Genomic DNA, 14,565 nt, shown 5'->3' on the forward strand with positions numbered 1-14,565 from the left:
GAGTCCCTGAGGCCACACCAGCATCAAGTTGAGTACGAAGTTGGGAACTAATGGTTCAGGGCAACAAGAGTGGGCGTATTGGGAACCTTCGAGAAATAAAGAGAGTGTCACTCAATTAAGCAGAGACCAGGAAAGTAGACAGAGGTGAGCTGGCTTGTGCAGAAGTATGAAAATGGGACTGAAATCATGCAACAAAAATATTGAATACTGAGCAGCCATAAGGCATGATCTAGGCACAAAGATAGAAGAGGGGAGATACAAAAAAGAAAAGAAAAGGAAAAAAAGGGGGTATATCCCTCCTCTCAAGAAACTCACCATCTAGCTTTCCACTGTTTGACCAAGGAGCCACTGGCCACCTGTGGTGATGAGCACTTGAAATGTGACTAGTCAAATTTGAGGTATTCTATAAAATACCATTCATATTTTGAAGAAAATATGTGGGAAAAAAAGTATGTGAAATATCACACTAATAATTTTTGCATTGACTACCAGTTGTACTGATAATATTTTTAATATATTGAGTTAAATATATTATTAAAGTTAATTTCATCTTTCCGCTTTACTTTTTCTTTTTTTTAATCCTCACCCGAGGACATGCTTTTATTGATTTTAGAGAGGAAGAGCGAGGGATAGGGGGGGAGTCTTAATTCGAGAGTCAAACATCCATCAGCTGTCTCTCTCACATACCTGGATCTTGGATCGACCTCGCAACCTGGGTATGTGTCCTGACCAAGAATCGAACCTGTTACCTTTTAGTGTATGGAACAATGTTCCAACCAACTGAGCCACACCAGCCAGGGCCTTTTTACTTTTGTTCTATGAGCCTACTAGAAAATCTAAAATTGTATTTCTGTTGGAGAGCACAGGCCATTCAGCAAGGTAGGCATGGAGTCACCATGCAAGACGAGTCAAACAATGACAGCTGTGTAACGAGACACAGTTCCCCATCCTGGGGGGCGGGCAGCATTCCAAATAGGATAAGCACAGCAATCACTTATTTACACAATTCCCATCATTTTCACAACATCCATTTCCTGCCAATATTTTTTTAACCTTTTCTGTTTCCCTTTGGTATGCCTAGATCAGAGAATCAACTCTGTGTGCAAGCTGACATTGTCTTGCATTTTATAGTCACACCACCCCCCTTTCAGAAGCGACTGCAGTTCCAGGCACATAAGGGACACCTTTAGGAGGAACTGAATCTAACATGTGTTTAGGCCCTAATCCACATGAACCAGTTTCATTTGGACAAGCACCAAATCATAGAGAAAAGCTATTGATCTGAGTGTAGGAAGAATAGAGTCATGAAGGTCATCGGAGGGAGGGCCACCAGGCTGTCAGCTGGGTGCCTAATGTAGGACATCTGACATATGCTTTCAATGATCCTGTAAGAAAGCTAATCATCCCGTCGTACAGATGAGAAAACTGAGGCCCCCAGAGGTTACCCAGCTGCCCTACGTTAAGACAGTGGACAAAAATGCAGTTCTGAGAAGAGATCGCGTCTGCCTGACTTCAGAGCTCAGGGATTTTTCTTTATGAGGCACCCCTGCATAAAGATTTCAGCTTCTGATTTGAATAATATCGCTGACTTTTGTACAAGCAATTTGTCTGAGGTTTGGGGGAAAGATGTGTGAGGGCCTGTACGCTCTCTATAGGAGGCAAATCCAGAGGGACACACAGAGCTTGACTTCGCTCCTCTCTGGGTCCAGCTGCCAAGGAGCAGCCTTCCTCTGTGACTCTAAGATGTGTCTTAGCCCTCGGGTTCACACTGTTTAGACTCCCAAACCCATAACCGAAGACTTGGAAACCAGCCAGTGGAGGAGGGAGGGAAAGAATTTTTTTTTTTTGCAATTGCTGCAAGAACTTTCCAAGAGCTATTACTAGAACTAGGGAGTGTTGACACTCGGCTGTCAGAGAAAGAACTAGGAAGGGCTCGAATTTGGAAACATTTTGCACTGTGTGCTTGACAAGGATAGTATATGGCAAAAAAAGAAAAATGGCGGTGGGAGGGCAGAGGCTCTGATTGGGTAACTGAATATGAGAAGGATCCTTGTAAGTACAATAATCCAACCTAGCAAAAGGTGAAGTAGGGTATTGGTTGCTAAGGTTCGAGTCCCAGCTTTACCATTTACAAGTCACATAACTTTGAATACATAAATAATAATTCTTATCTCATAGAACCATTTTGAGATTTGGTTCTACTTCATGTATAGAAAGATGACATACCTTCAATAATGGGGATGGTAGCTATGATGATTATTATTATCATTTTCAATGGGCTATCTCAGCAGGCACCTTTGTTCCAACATCTGAAAGGTCCCAGGTTCGATTCTGGTCAAGAGCATGTACCTCGGTTGCGGGCACATCCTCAGTAGGGGGTGTGCAAGAGGCAGCTGATCAATGATTCTCTCTCATCAATGTTTCTAACTCTCTATCCCTCTCTCTTCCTCTCTGAAAAAAATCAATAAAATATATTTAAAAAACAAACAAACAAACAAACAAACAAAGGTACCAGATAAGAATGTGCAGAGCATGCAGCGGGGCCTGAGTAAGTTCAGAACGGTCTCCCGCTCCTTTGTTAACAAGCATTTATGGACCTCCTTGGTGTGCCGGGCACTGTGCTGGGCAGAAGGGAAACACAGCCGCGAAGCAGATATGACCCAGGAGGAGACTGATAACGAACACAAACACTGATAGCACCACGGCCGCCGTGAGGAAACCGCCCGGTAATGCTCAAGGGCCAAGGTCACCGCGTGGCAGGGAGCGCGCCTTCCTGGGGCGGCGAGGGAGGGCGCCCCTCGCATGAACCCGTGGGAACCGGGGCGAGTGGGAGAGGAGGGTTTTCCCCTCCTGGATTCGGGGCAGATGTGACCTCATCAGCAAGCTTCTCGGGGAGGGGAGGCCTGATCAGCCACCCCTGGCACCGGGCTGACATCAAAAGCAGGAACGAGCCTCCATCACAGGAGACGCCCAGCAGGATCAGGACAGGAAGTCAATCGCAGGCAGAGGCCACGAGCCCGGGCCTCCCAAGGAGGTGCCAGCCCTCCCAGGAGAAGCTCTGTGTGCTTCCAGACACTCCAACCACAACGGATGTTTAACACGCGTTATCTCATCTGGGCCTCACAACAAACACTGGAGAGGTGGGCGTGGGCGTGGCCAGAAATAGCCTCGCCTGACCCCGAGTGGGAGGAGGGCTTCCCAGTTCGCCTCCTCAACCAGGACCCGGACCACAGACCGAGGTCACCGAGCAGGACCAGGGTGACAGCCACCTGCTACTTCTGTGTCCGTCACCACCATGGAAAGGCAGTTTGTGTGGCGCTTCGTTTTCCAAAGCACTTTCCTTTCCATGATCTCATCGGGGCACCTCGAGAACTCTGTTAAAACAACAAAAACCCACTAGCCATGCAGGGAAAGCAGCGGAGGAACTGAATCACGGGTTCAGGTGTTCCTCCATCGCATCCTTCGCTCTCTTTGAAACACCACGCCGTCTCTCAGCTGATACTTCCCCAGCAGCTCCGTGCATCAAGCTCTGGAGACGGAATTCTCATAAGGACTTCACAGAGAGCAAACACCTGGATGTATATCAAACCACACGGTCAGGGCTAGAACCAGGGGGAAATATCGTCTGGTGAGACTTAGCAACCACAAAGGAGTTGATAAAGAATAGGTGAGGCTGAAACCGTTTGGCTCAGTGGATAGAGCGTCGGCCTGCGGACTGAAAGGTCCCAGGTTCGATTCCGGTCAAGGGCATGTACCTTGGTTACGGGCACATCCCCAGTAGGGGGTGTGCAAGAGGCAGCTGATCGATGATTCTCTCTCATCGATGTTTCTAACTCTCTATCCCTCTCTCTTCCTCTCTGTAAAAAGTCAATAAAAATATTTAAAAAAAATAATAATAATGAATGGGTGAAGGGCAGATTAGTAGCTCGCCAAAATGGTGGAGTCAAGAGAAGGGCTCTTTCCTGGGAGAAGGCTGAGTAGGAGGAGTGAGAAGAGAGAAGAGTCAGGGAAGAGAGGAGGCAGGCCAGGCCACAAGTTCCTTGAGTCTGTGAGGAGGGGCGGGTCCCACACACCCGGGAGAGGTTTCTCTGAACTGCTTCTCCAATGCAATGCCTAGGTATTCCAGTTACTGCTGCAAAACAAACCACGCCCGCGGTTTACAAAACAAACCACTCCGTGCTCCCTGCTCCTGCGGGTCAGGAGTTCTGCAGGGCACAGGGGTGGCTTGTGTCTGCTCCATGGTGCCTGGGGTCTTACTTGGGGTCACTCCGGCAGCTGAGGGGGACTCAGGCAGCTGGGGACTGGACCCCTTGCGGAGCTTCTCACCGATGTGGCTGGCTCCTGGGCTAGGATGAATCCAAGGCTGAGCTCAGCCAGGGCATCTCCATGGTCCTTGACCTTATTCCTTGACCTCCATAGCACAGGGGCAGGCTCTAAGAAAATGTCATAGCTCTTTGCGTATCATCGCGCCTGCTTTGCTGAGAAACACACACATACACACACAAAATGAAAGTTCAGGAAGGCTAAGCCATTTACTCAGTTTACAGCAGGATCTCAATTTTATTTAAAAAAAAAAAAAAATCCATCCATATCCCATACGGTGAAAAGTCTGGAAGAACACATTCTGAAAACTTACAAGTAGCCGTCTCTGAAGAGTGCCTTTATCTGCTATTTTATCTGCTATTAGAGTGTCTGTCTGCTTCAACGATATTCATACACTGTTCATATATTGAAAGTATTTTTTTAAAGAATGATTCTCAAAGCAGCTTAATAATCTCGTGGACTTGGCTATTGCTGTTTGTTTTGTTTTGTTTTGTTTTTTGTTGTTTTTTGGGAGGTGGGGGTTTAGGGAGGGTAGGGCAAGTCCAGGGGTGGCTGTCCCAGATTGAAACACAAACCAACTTCTGCCAGACACGTTCTACCACCTGGTCTGAGAAGGGAGAGACTCTCACACGGTGGGACTGAACCCGGATCACGCCAGGCGGAGAAATTGATGTTGGCTGAGAAGGCTCTTCCGTGCTGCACCCCCGGTGGGGGCATGAAAAGGCCGGGGCATTAAGCATCACGCTTCAGATCTGCATCTACAGAACTAGGACCCAAAGCCCCGGGTCCAGAGCCCGCGGCCTCTGTTGACATACAAACCTGATTCTGGGCAAAGGTCCTTTTCTAGCTTTGGAAACTTCTCCAAGACTTTCATGGACCAGCTCACACCTCCAACCCTGTCTGTCAGGGCACCGTGGGACGCAGCAGCGTGTCCCCTGAAATCATGCCTCTAGCTTATCTCCAGTTTAAAAGTGGGGGGCTTTATTCATGGCAATGGACATGGAAGAATTTTAATGAAAGTTGAAGTTTTTAAATGCAGGTTTTTAATAAGCTTTCAATGAAACATAAACAACATGTAGGTTCAAGTTCAACTAACGCTCAGTGAAAACAGTGCCTGGCGCTGTGCCTAGTTCCTTGCCGTATATACACACAGTCCTGTCTTTCCAGACCTCACCCTGCTTTCCTCTGTCAACCCAAGACAAGGCAGGGCCAGTGAGCATTATCTGAACTCAGCTGCCAAGTTCACCAGGCCCTGGTTGACCCTGGCTACGCAGAGATTTAAGAAGCCAGGAGACCCACCAGCTGAGTGGCTGGGGACCGACCCTGCACTCAGCCACCTGTAGAAAGAGAGGAAGAGCAGGATCCAGACCACACCGCCTCCAAGACCCTTCCAGCCCTGAAGTTCTGTGTTTCCAGTCACGGATGCAAACATGTCTCTTGTTACATCAGAGCCGCCCTTCATCTGTCATCACACCGCCGCACGCCCACAAATTACCCACCGGGAGACACACAGACACGCCTCCCAGCACACATCCTGAGCCCACATCCCAGAGCAAACAGCCCCGCCCTGGCATACACCTCAGGTCAGCCCCAAGCCGCCCCTGGCAGCTGCTCCCCTCGGGCCTCCCAGGCATTTTAAGAGATGCACTCTCTCCACACGCAAAGGACATTGTGGAGCTCCTGCCGCTCTTGCCTTCACACCATCCGGTATTCAGCCCTGTCTGTTGTCATTACCTATTTACATACATGATCAGACCATGAGTCCCATGAGGAAAGAGCTGGGGGCGCTGGATTCGGTGTTTTGGCTCCAGCAGCCAGCTTGGGCTGGGTGTGGAGGACCTGCGTCCTGGATGTCCTTGTCACCTGCCCCGGTGCCTTCTTCCGGGGGACAGAAGAGGGCCACATGTTCTCTGACACCTCTCCCGTTGAAGAGAGCTGTCTCAGTCCCCTTCCCTTCAATCTGGGCAAACAGGTGCCACTCTTGCCATTTCTAATTCACGGAGAGGACACCGAAACTCAGAGATATGAGGCAGCGTGCTCAAGGTCACTCAGCTAGCAGGTGGTCCAACTCCAAGTCTATGCCCCTGGTCACCACGGGTGAAGCCCTGAGGACAAGGGTTCTCAGAGGACGGGCTTGGTCTCTGCTGCCCTGAGGACCACGGCCCAGGAAGAGAGAAAAGACTAGAACAGGGTCAGCAAACGGGGACCCGCAGGCCAAATCTGGCTTCCCATCTGTTTTGAGATAGCTCCTAAGCTCAGAATGTGTTTTGTTGTTGTTGTTGTTGTTGTTGTTTGTGTGTGTGTGGTTTGTTTTTGTGTGTGTATGTGTATGGTTTTTTTTTGATGGTTGAAATAATTAATATTTTGTGCCATATAAAAGTGATATGAAATGTGAATTTCGGTCTCCATCAGTAAAGTCTTATGGAAACATACCCAGGCTCATATGTTTTAGTTTTGTCTGTGGCTGCTTTCCCATAAGAGGCAGAACTAAGATTGGAGCTAAATCTACCTGTCAACAACAACGTCATAACTCTGACATGTCACCATCTTGAACGAAGCAGAGAAGCAGGCTCTTGGGCGAGTGGGTTGGGCGAGGAAAAACTTGGATGATCAATACACACACAGGCCTGAGACATAACTCGGCTTGAATGGGCGAACAGTGGCTGGCTAAAGCAAGGTGTACAAACAGGAGCAGAGAACTCAATAGAAGCAGAGAGACATGGAAAATATTCCATGCAAGTTTTTCATCTTACAGAACGGGAGACTGACAACATGAGAGAATTTGCCCAACTTCGTGCAGACCGTCGGAACTGGATGTAGAAACAACCCCGTCATCAACACCAAGAGATGGAGTCAGAAGACAATTCCCTCGCAGTCAAAAGCTCTGGCTGGCAGAGTCCACTCCACGGGTGGCCTTGGGCAAGGCTTCAGCCAGCTCGAGGGTCAGAAGCCAAACTGAAACTGAATACACCTGTCTGTTTCCCCCAAGTTCCAGAAGACAAAACAAATCAGTGTTTGACCAATGGAGCAATCTGTGTGAAATAAATTGCACGTCTAGGAGTGAGCTCTGTTTGAAAAGGAAAGAACATGTCATGAGAAGGACCCTACCTCAGAGCCGACATTTGCAGCTAGAATCTGAGCTCCTCTGACTACTTCCTGCAGGCTAGCTCGACTTCCTTTTCCGGTTTTGACCCGGAAATTTGAGACCAGGGCTCAGAGAAGAGAACCGCGTGCATCTGTTTGAATGTCTTCCTCTCTGCGTGCACTTATCATTGCTGATCCCGAGTGACAGGCGAAAGGATTCCCCTTTTACTCATGAGGAAACTGGGGCTCAGAGGGACTACCTGACCCCCACTCGTAGTGGAGGGCTACTCTGGGTAACTATGGAAAGGTCCTCCCTTCTCTGGGCCAACTGGATGCCTCTGAGCCTTGCAGGGATGGCCTCCCTGGCAGGATGTCCTCGGGATGTGTTCGCATCAGCTCTGGCCACTGGAAAGCAGATTATCGGTGGGACGCTGCTGCCCTGGGGAGTTTATGCTCAACAGACACAGATAAAAGTGACATAATGGCCACCAAATGGCCCAGATTCCTCCTCGAGGTCAAGTGCCACCACAAATGTCTCTCTGATACCGTCTCCGGGGGCTGATAGTGACAGCAGGGCAGGGCACTTTTCATCTCCGTGTGAGTGAGGACACTCACCTCGGGATGAAATGGGCCGCGGGCAAAGGTATGGGCCTCGCTCACAGCTCCCAAGTTTCCTGAAAGATAAGCCCACACCTTATGCAAAGTTATGACAGGAAGCCCCACCAGGCCCTGGTGATAAGCTCTCCCAGCCCACGGCCCGGGAATGACAACTGTTTGGCAAAGGGGTGGTGTCCACGCTTCAACTGTGACTTTGGACCCGAGGGTTGTAACAGACAGAGAGAGCTGTGCCCGGGGTGTTAGGGCCTGGCTGAGATTGCTCCCAGAGGGAACTCCGAGCTGTGAAACCTCCACTTGGTGTGAGTGACTGGCCTAGTGGCAGGTGAGAGCCTTGGGTACATATCAAAGCGATGAGGGGCTGCAGGCTGAATTGGCTGCAGTTGAGACTGGGGTTGGGGGAGTGGTGCATCCGCATTTAGCACCATAGCCAGGCTTCTGCTGAGTGTCAGCTCCTCTTCTCCAGGACAGAGGACTCCCCGCCTCTCCCAGATGTCTGTCCTGCTAGCTCACCACCTCAGGAAACAGCTGGGCGTGCATTCCCCAGATCAGCCTGTGGAATCCGGGTCCGGGCCCTTTGGAAAGCAGTTACACAGGTCCTCCATCCCAGAGACCCGCTGAAGATGCTGGCCCTGTGGACTGCGGGAATCTGCCCAGCCCGTTTCTACAGGCCGACCTGGCCGCTCTCTAGTGCTTTGTTGATGCTCCAAGAGTACCAACCTGCTAGGACTTCCCACATCGGTAGCATGCTCTTTCCCACCCCCGGGCCTTTGCACACGCTGTGCAATAGAACGTGGGAAGAAGCAGTGAGTACCTCTTTCAGCCTGACTCACCTATCCTCCTCCACCTTCCTCCCTCTTTCATTTCTTCTCAATCTGCCTCTTACAAGTAGTGTGACATTGGAATGATGTATTCGGCTGGCAGGATGTAGGGCCCCAGCGTGACTTTGGGGAAGCTGTGTTAAATCCAGAGACTCCATCAGCTGGAACCCCAGTGGGAAGGGAAGGGAGTAAGCAAGGACGTGGTTTCAGTGGAGGACAAGCCTTGCCCTATTGCCTGAGTTACACCTCAGAGCTGGTCCTGCCTCCAGGGGGTGGTGTGGGCATCCTTTGTACCTGTCAAGGACTGAGTGCTGCCAGTATCACCACCAAAGGAGATGAGCTGTAACCGCCCAGGAAAGAAGCCTCCTCTTCCCTCCCCTACATTCCACAGAGGCCAGGTTTCTGGGCGAGGGACAGTGGGGAACCACTCACTGGCTGTCCGCACAGCAGCCGGGGGATGGGCACTGGCAGCGTCCACCACAGCCCCTCCCCACTTTCCAATCAGGAGTTTCTGGTGTGCCCACGTGAGCCATCACTTACTCTGCTGTGCTAAGCCACTATGATGTCTGGGCTTCTATGCTTCGTGTGTAACAAACATACGAACATCCGCCTCGTGGAGGTGTGTGATGAATGAATGAGATGCTATTTGACCGCGGTGATGGTTCAACAGGCATGTGTACCGTATATTTCAAACTCGCCAAATTACATGCATCATATGTGTGCAGCTCTTTTGGGCGTCACTATTACTGCCCATAAGGCCATACAAACATCTTTTGGATTGAAAATGATCAGGGGGAAAAAAATTCTATCTCATAAAAACTTCCATTAAAAAAAAATATTTAAAACCACATATTAAAAGAGACACCAGGTGCCTGGGGGGAAAATAGACCCCAAAGAGCCAAGAGAGGAACATGTTCTAAGAAGTTTACTACATTTCAAGAAAAAGCAAAAAAATTATTTGGGCCCTCCATGCCCCCCCCAAAAAAATGAGACCGGCATCAAATTGCTTAGTACGTGGGATGTGCTCAGTGACTTAGCCAGTGTCCGTGATCACAGTACTCTGTGGCAGGTCCTAGCGATGCAGAAAGAGCTACTCTGCTCCAGGGCCTCGCAGTCCCAGGGGCAGAGGACAGAGGGACTGGCTGTGCACAAAGAGACATGGTAGAGCCATGCAGAGAGCTCAGCTGAATCCCTCTGGGGGCAGAGAAAGTGCTCCAAGGGGAAAGGGATGCTCAAATGGCCAACAGGAGGAGCAGGTGAGTGAGCACTCCCGGTGGAGAGGCCAAGCATTCACAGTGATGGGTGGGCCTCTTCTCGGGGCCTCAGGTAGGTATTTATGCAAGTATCGGCATTCCCCGTTGGATCGGACCTGCAGACTTTGGAGTCCCGTCTGCCCCTTGGTCATGTGATCCAGGACCAGTCAGGAAACCTCTTGAGCCTCGGCGTTGGCAGTTGTCATGGCAGGAGAGGTAGGGTTGGCACTGATCATTCAGGCTCGGAGTGAGAGTTTGATGTTAGCCCCTCCTCCTTTTTCCCTGCATCCCCACCCCCCATCACTCCATCCTGCCCCCAGGACTCCCCACCCCCAGACGACTGGCCTCAGGAGCCACTTAATTGAGGCCAAATGCGCCCCCTTCCCCATCTTCTACTATTTCACCCAAACCAGAGTCTCAGCCACTTGCCTGGCGCTTCCCATCTGTATCATCTTTGTTCCTTCTCCCCAGTCCCTGCTCACAGCCAAACCCCATCCCCTCTCCCCCGCTCTCCTGCTCTCCCGTGTCCCAGCAGGATTTGAGGAAGTATCCCTGGGTCGGATGCAGGGCGTCCCAGCCCTCCGATGCCCTTCCTCGTTGTTAGCAGCCTTCCTTCCAGCCTGCTGCAAGCCTCTGCCCAGGGCTGCCAAGTCTTGTCGACAGGAGCAGGGATGTGCTTGGATACAAATAAGATCCGCACTCCCTTCTACCTAAATATGTGCAGCTCTGGCCAGTGAGTGCAACGGCCAGTCAGTCTCTCTCTCTCTCTCTCTCTCTCTCTCTCTCTCTCTCTCTCTCTCTCTCTCATTTCTCCTTTGTGACTCCCCTGCCCCTTTCTGTTGCTACTTTTGGTTCCCTGCCAGGAACAGTCATGTCCATCTCCCTAGAAGCCCACGGGGGAGATGCTCCCGTCCCCAAAGGCAGACATACTGGACCGGGAGGGGCTGCCCAACCATATTAGGCAATTCAGCTCAGCCACCTCCTGCAGGACAAGGTCATAGTAAGACGGAAGGAAAAAACAACACACACACACACACACACACACACACACACACACACACGACACACGACACAGGCACAAGAAATTTAGGCTTCAAATATAAAAACTTTGCTAAGAACCCAGGAGTTAGATCTTATAAGTCAGCTCAGCCCTCAAGCCCTAGCATTGAATGGCCCTGGCTCAATACAGGGGTGCTGACATCCGTCCTTGTTCTGCCCAAAATACAACAGTGGTGCTGACACCCAGGACTCCCACAGCACGGGCAGCTGCCAGCCTGTGCCCTCTCACCATGCGAAGGTGCCCTGCATAACCAGCAGGGTAACCTTTAGAATGCCTTGGCTGGCCCTTCATCTATTGACTCATTCACTCATTCATTCATCAAGGATGGGTTGAAAGCCTTGGCCCAGAGGAGCAATGGGACACGGGCTCTGCCTTCTTGAAGCTCAATCTACCAGAGTAGGCCTATAAATAAGTAATCACTGTATAAAGTGAAGTGGGTTTTCATTGAGTTTTACCCAAGATCCTCTTGGGAGACAACAGAGTGAGTGGCCTTCACAGTTTCAGGAACAAGAAGGTGGATCAGAGGACTCTCTCCAGAAGGAAAGGCTGAAGCTGGGTGGGACCTCATGGGTGAGCAGGAGAGAGAGTGTTCCCAGCAGAAAACTAGACAAAGGCCCAGAGGGACAGCTGAGCAGGAAGCAGTAAGAACACCAGTGACCATGGCTGGCAGGCATCTAGCAAGAGTTCAGAGCCATGAACCTCCCCTGTGGAGCTGATGGGCTGTGTCATGTGCTCCTAAGCTCCGGCCACATTTCCTGGGTGTGCATCTTGTGCCCACCAATTGCAATCTCCGTGCAAGATATTCAAAATCCCTGAGCCTCAGTTTCCTCATCAATGAAATGGAAACAACAATAGTGCCAGCCTCAGGGCTATAAAGAATTCATTTCCGAGGGCTGCCAACAAAACATCCCCCACCCAGTGGCCTAGAACAACAGAACTTTCTTCCCTCGCGCTCTGGAGACCAGAGGTCTGAAATCAAGGTGTTAGCAGGGCCGTGCTCCCTACGCTTCTGCTGCCTCCAGGTGTTCCTCCCTGTGGCTGCATCATTCCAACCTCTGCCTCCATCTGCACATGGCCTTCTCCTCTTCCTCTCTCTGCCTCTCATCTCCTTCTGCATTTCTCTTATAAGCACTTTTGTCATTGGGTTTAGGACCCAGGTGGTTAGTCCAAGATCAGGGGTCTTCAAACTACAGCCCGCGGGCCACATGCAGCCCCCAGGGGAGTCTGATCCGGCCCGCCAGGTTTTTTGGGCAGTGAGCGCAGCCGAGGTGTTACAGTAGGGATTAGTAGTTCATATAGTCCGGCCCTCCAGCTCTCTGAGGGACCGTGATCTGGCCCCCACTTTAAAAAGTTTGAGGACTCCTGGTCCAAGATGACCTCACCTGGAGATCCTTTCCTGAATTATATCTGCAAAGACCCTTTTACCAAATAAGGCCATATTCACGGGTCCTGGGAATTACACCATAAAATATCCTTTATGGTGCCACCATTCCACCCATTGTGGGAGAAAATCCAGGTAACGTGCTTTGGTCACTGAGGGTCAGAAATTTCATGGTCATCATGATCGTCGTGGTGGTCATCATTGTCACTATCAGTGTTACCTAGGCCATATCTCAGTGTCTCTCTAGGACAGTATTCAGCACCTGGTTGAAATGTCCAACTCACTGGGTTGCCTTTCAGGCCACAACTCCCACCTCCTCCATTAGGAAGCTGGCGTGCTCCTGGTGTCCCCATTACCTCAACCCCCACTCCTGCTGGGCTCTTCAGCTCTTCTCCCTGATCACCATCAACCATGGAAAGCCTCCCCATTTGGGGGTCCCACCCACTCTGCTGATACCAACCTGGGATCCCAATCTGCTTTCATCCCTTGAACCCCATCCTAGGCTGTTCTGAAGCCTTTACAGAGCTGACCCTCTGCAAACCACAGCTTCCTCTGCCAGATTCCTTCCATTCACCCTCCTGCTTTCATCCTGGTGCCATTGGAGCTGAGGGACAATCATACTCCCCTTCCTTAACTAGGGAGCTTCTAAAAATCTAAGACCCAGGCTGCAGCCCCAAATCAATCAAATAAGGATTTCTTGGCATTCTGCTTTGGGCATAAGCACTCAAGGGTGGCACTGCCCCATCCATAAGCACTTGAGGGCCCCAAGATCACCCATGGGGCTCAATGCCCTGTGCAGACACTATGAGAAAAGGCCTGTGTTTGCCCGACCAGCATGGCTCAGTGGTTGAGCATCGACCTATGAACCAGGAGGTCATGGTTCGATTCCCAGTTGCAGACTCTATCCCCCAGTGGAAGTCATGCAGAAGGCAGCTGATCAATGATTCTCTCTCATCTATGCTTCTATCTCTCTCTCCCTCCCCCTCTGAAACACATAAAAAAAAAAAAAATTAAGGAAGATTAGAGCTGTGTTTACTGGATAGTCCTGGACCAGAAAGAGATACAGTGAGAAAAGCCTGGGTGTGGGAACAGGCTTGGGATTGAGTCTTGCCACTTCCTAAACTGTGTGTTCTTGGCCATGTCTCTTCCCCTCTCTGAAGTTCTGGATCCTTGTGTTTAAGAAGTGACTTCCAGACACCAAAACAGTAACCTTTTACAAGTGTCTCCTGGGTCCTTGAAGGGGTTAATTGTGGAGCTTCCATTCTTTAACATGCGTTTCCTAGATTAGGGGCAATTCCAGAAATCCACTCCTGATGATAAAACAAGGTGGGGCAAACGGCGGGGCTGATTTGGTTGTGGCTCGGAGCCACTTTTGGTCACTTGACTGGGTTCACACAGACCACAGCACACAGAGATCTGGCTCCAGGACAGGCGACCAAAGCTGGTTCTGTGAAGGCTCTGGCAGCTCCTTGGCAAAATCCTAGTTTCCTGTCGCAGCAGGGAACCCGGAGGCTCTGGCTCTGAGCTGCCTGGTCTCCTTGGGGAGCTCCTGGGCCCCTGCTCCTCCTAATCATCCTGGGTTTTCTCCGTCAGGACCCACCAGGCCGGGAAGCCAAGAATTCCCTCTAGAATAGTCCCAGGGCTCTTTCTGCATTCTGCCTTCCCCGTGGACATGCCCAATGCCCTTTTCTTAGCACTCTCCATTGCTTCGTGTTTCTCAGAGCAGTTTGCAAACAATCCTACAGCAGCAAGAGAGTAAAAGCAGTGTCATCTTTACTTTTTTAAAAAATATATATATTTTTAAAAAAAGAGTTAGAAACACCGATGAGAGAGAAACATTGATCAGCTGCCTCCTGCACACCCCCTACTGGGGATATGCCCTTGACTGGAATCGAACCTGGGACCCTTCAGTCCGCAGGCTGATGCTCTATCCACTAAGCCAAACTGGTTAGGGCACCGTCTTTCTTCTTTTACCCATCTTTCCCCCAGTGCCCAGCGGAACATCTGGCATGTTCATCATTTATTTAT

The sequence above is a fragment of the Pipistrellus hanaki genome, assembly GCF_964339955.1.
Source record: "Pipistrellus hanaki genome assembly, chromosome: 17".
In the NCBI taxonomy this organism is placed as follows: domain Eukaryota; kingdom Metazoa; phylum Chordata; class Mammalia; order Chiroptera; family Vespertilionidae; genus Pipistrellus; species Pipistrellus hanaki.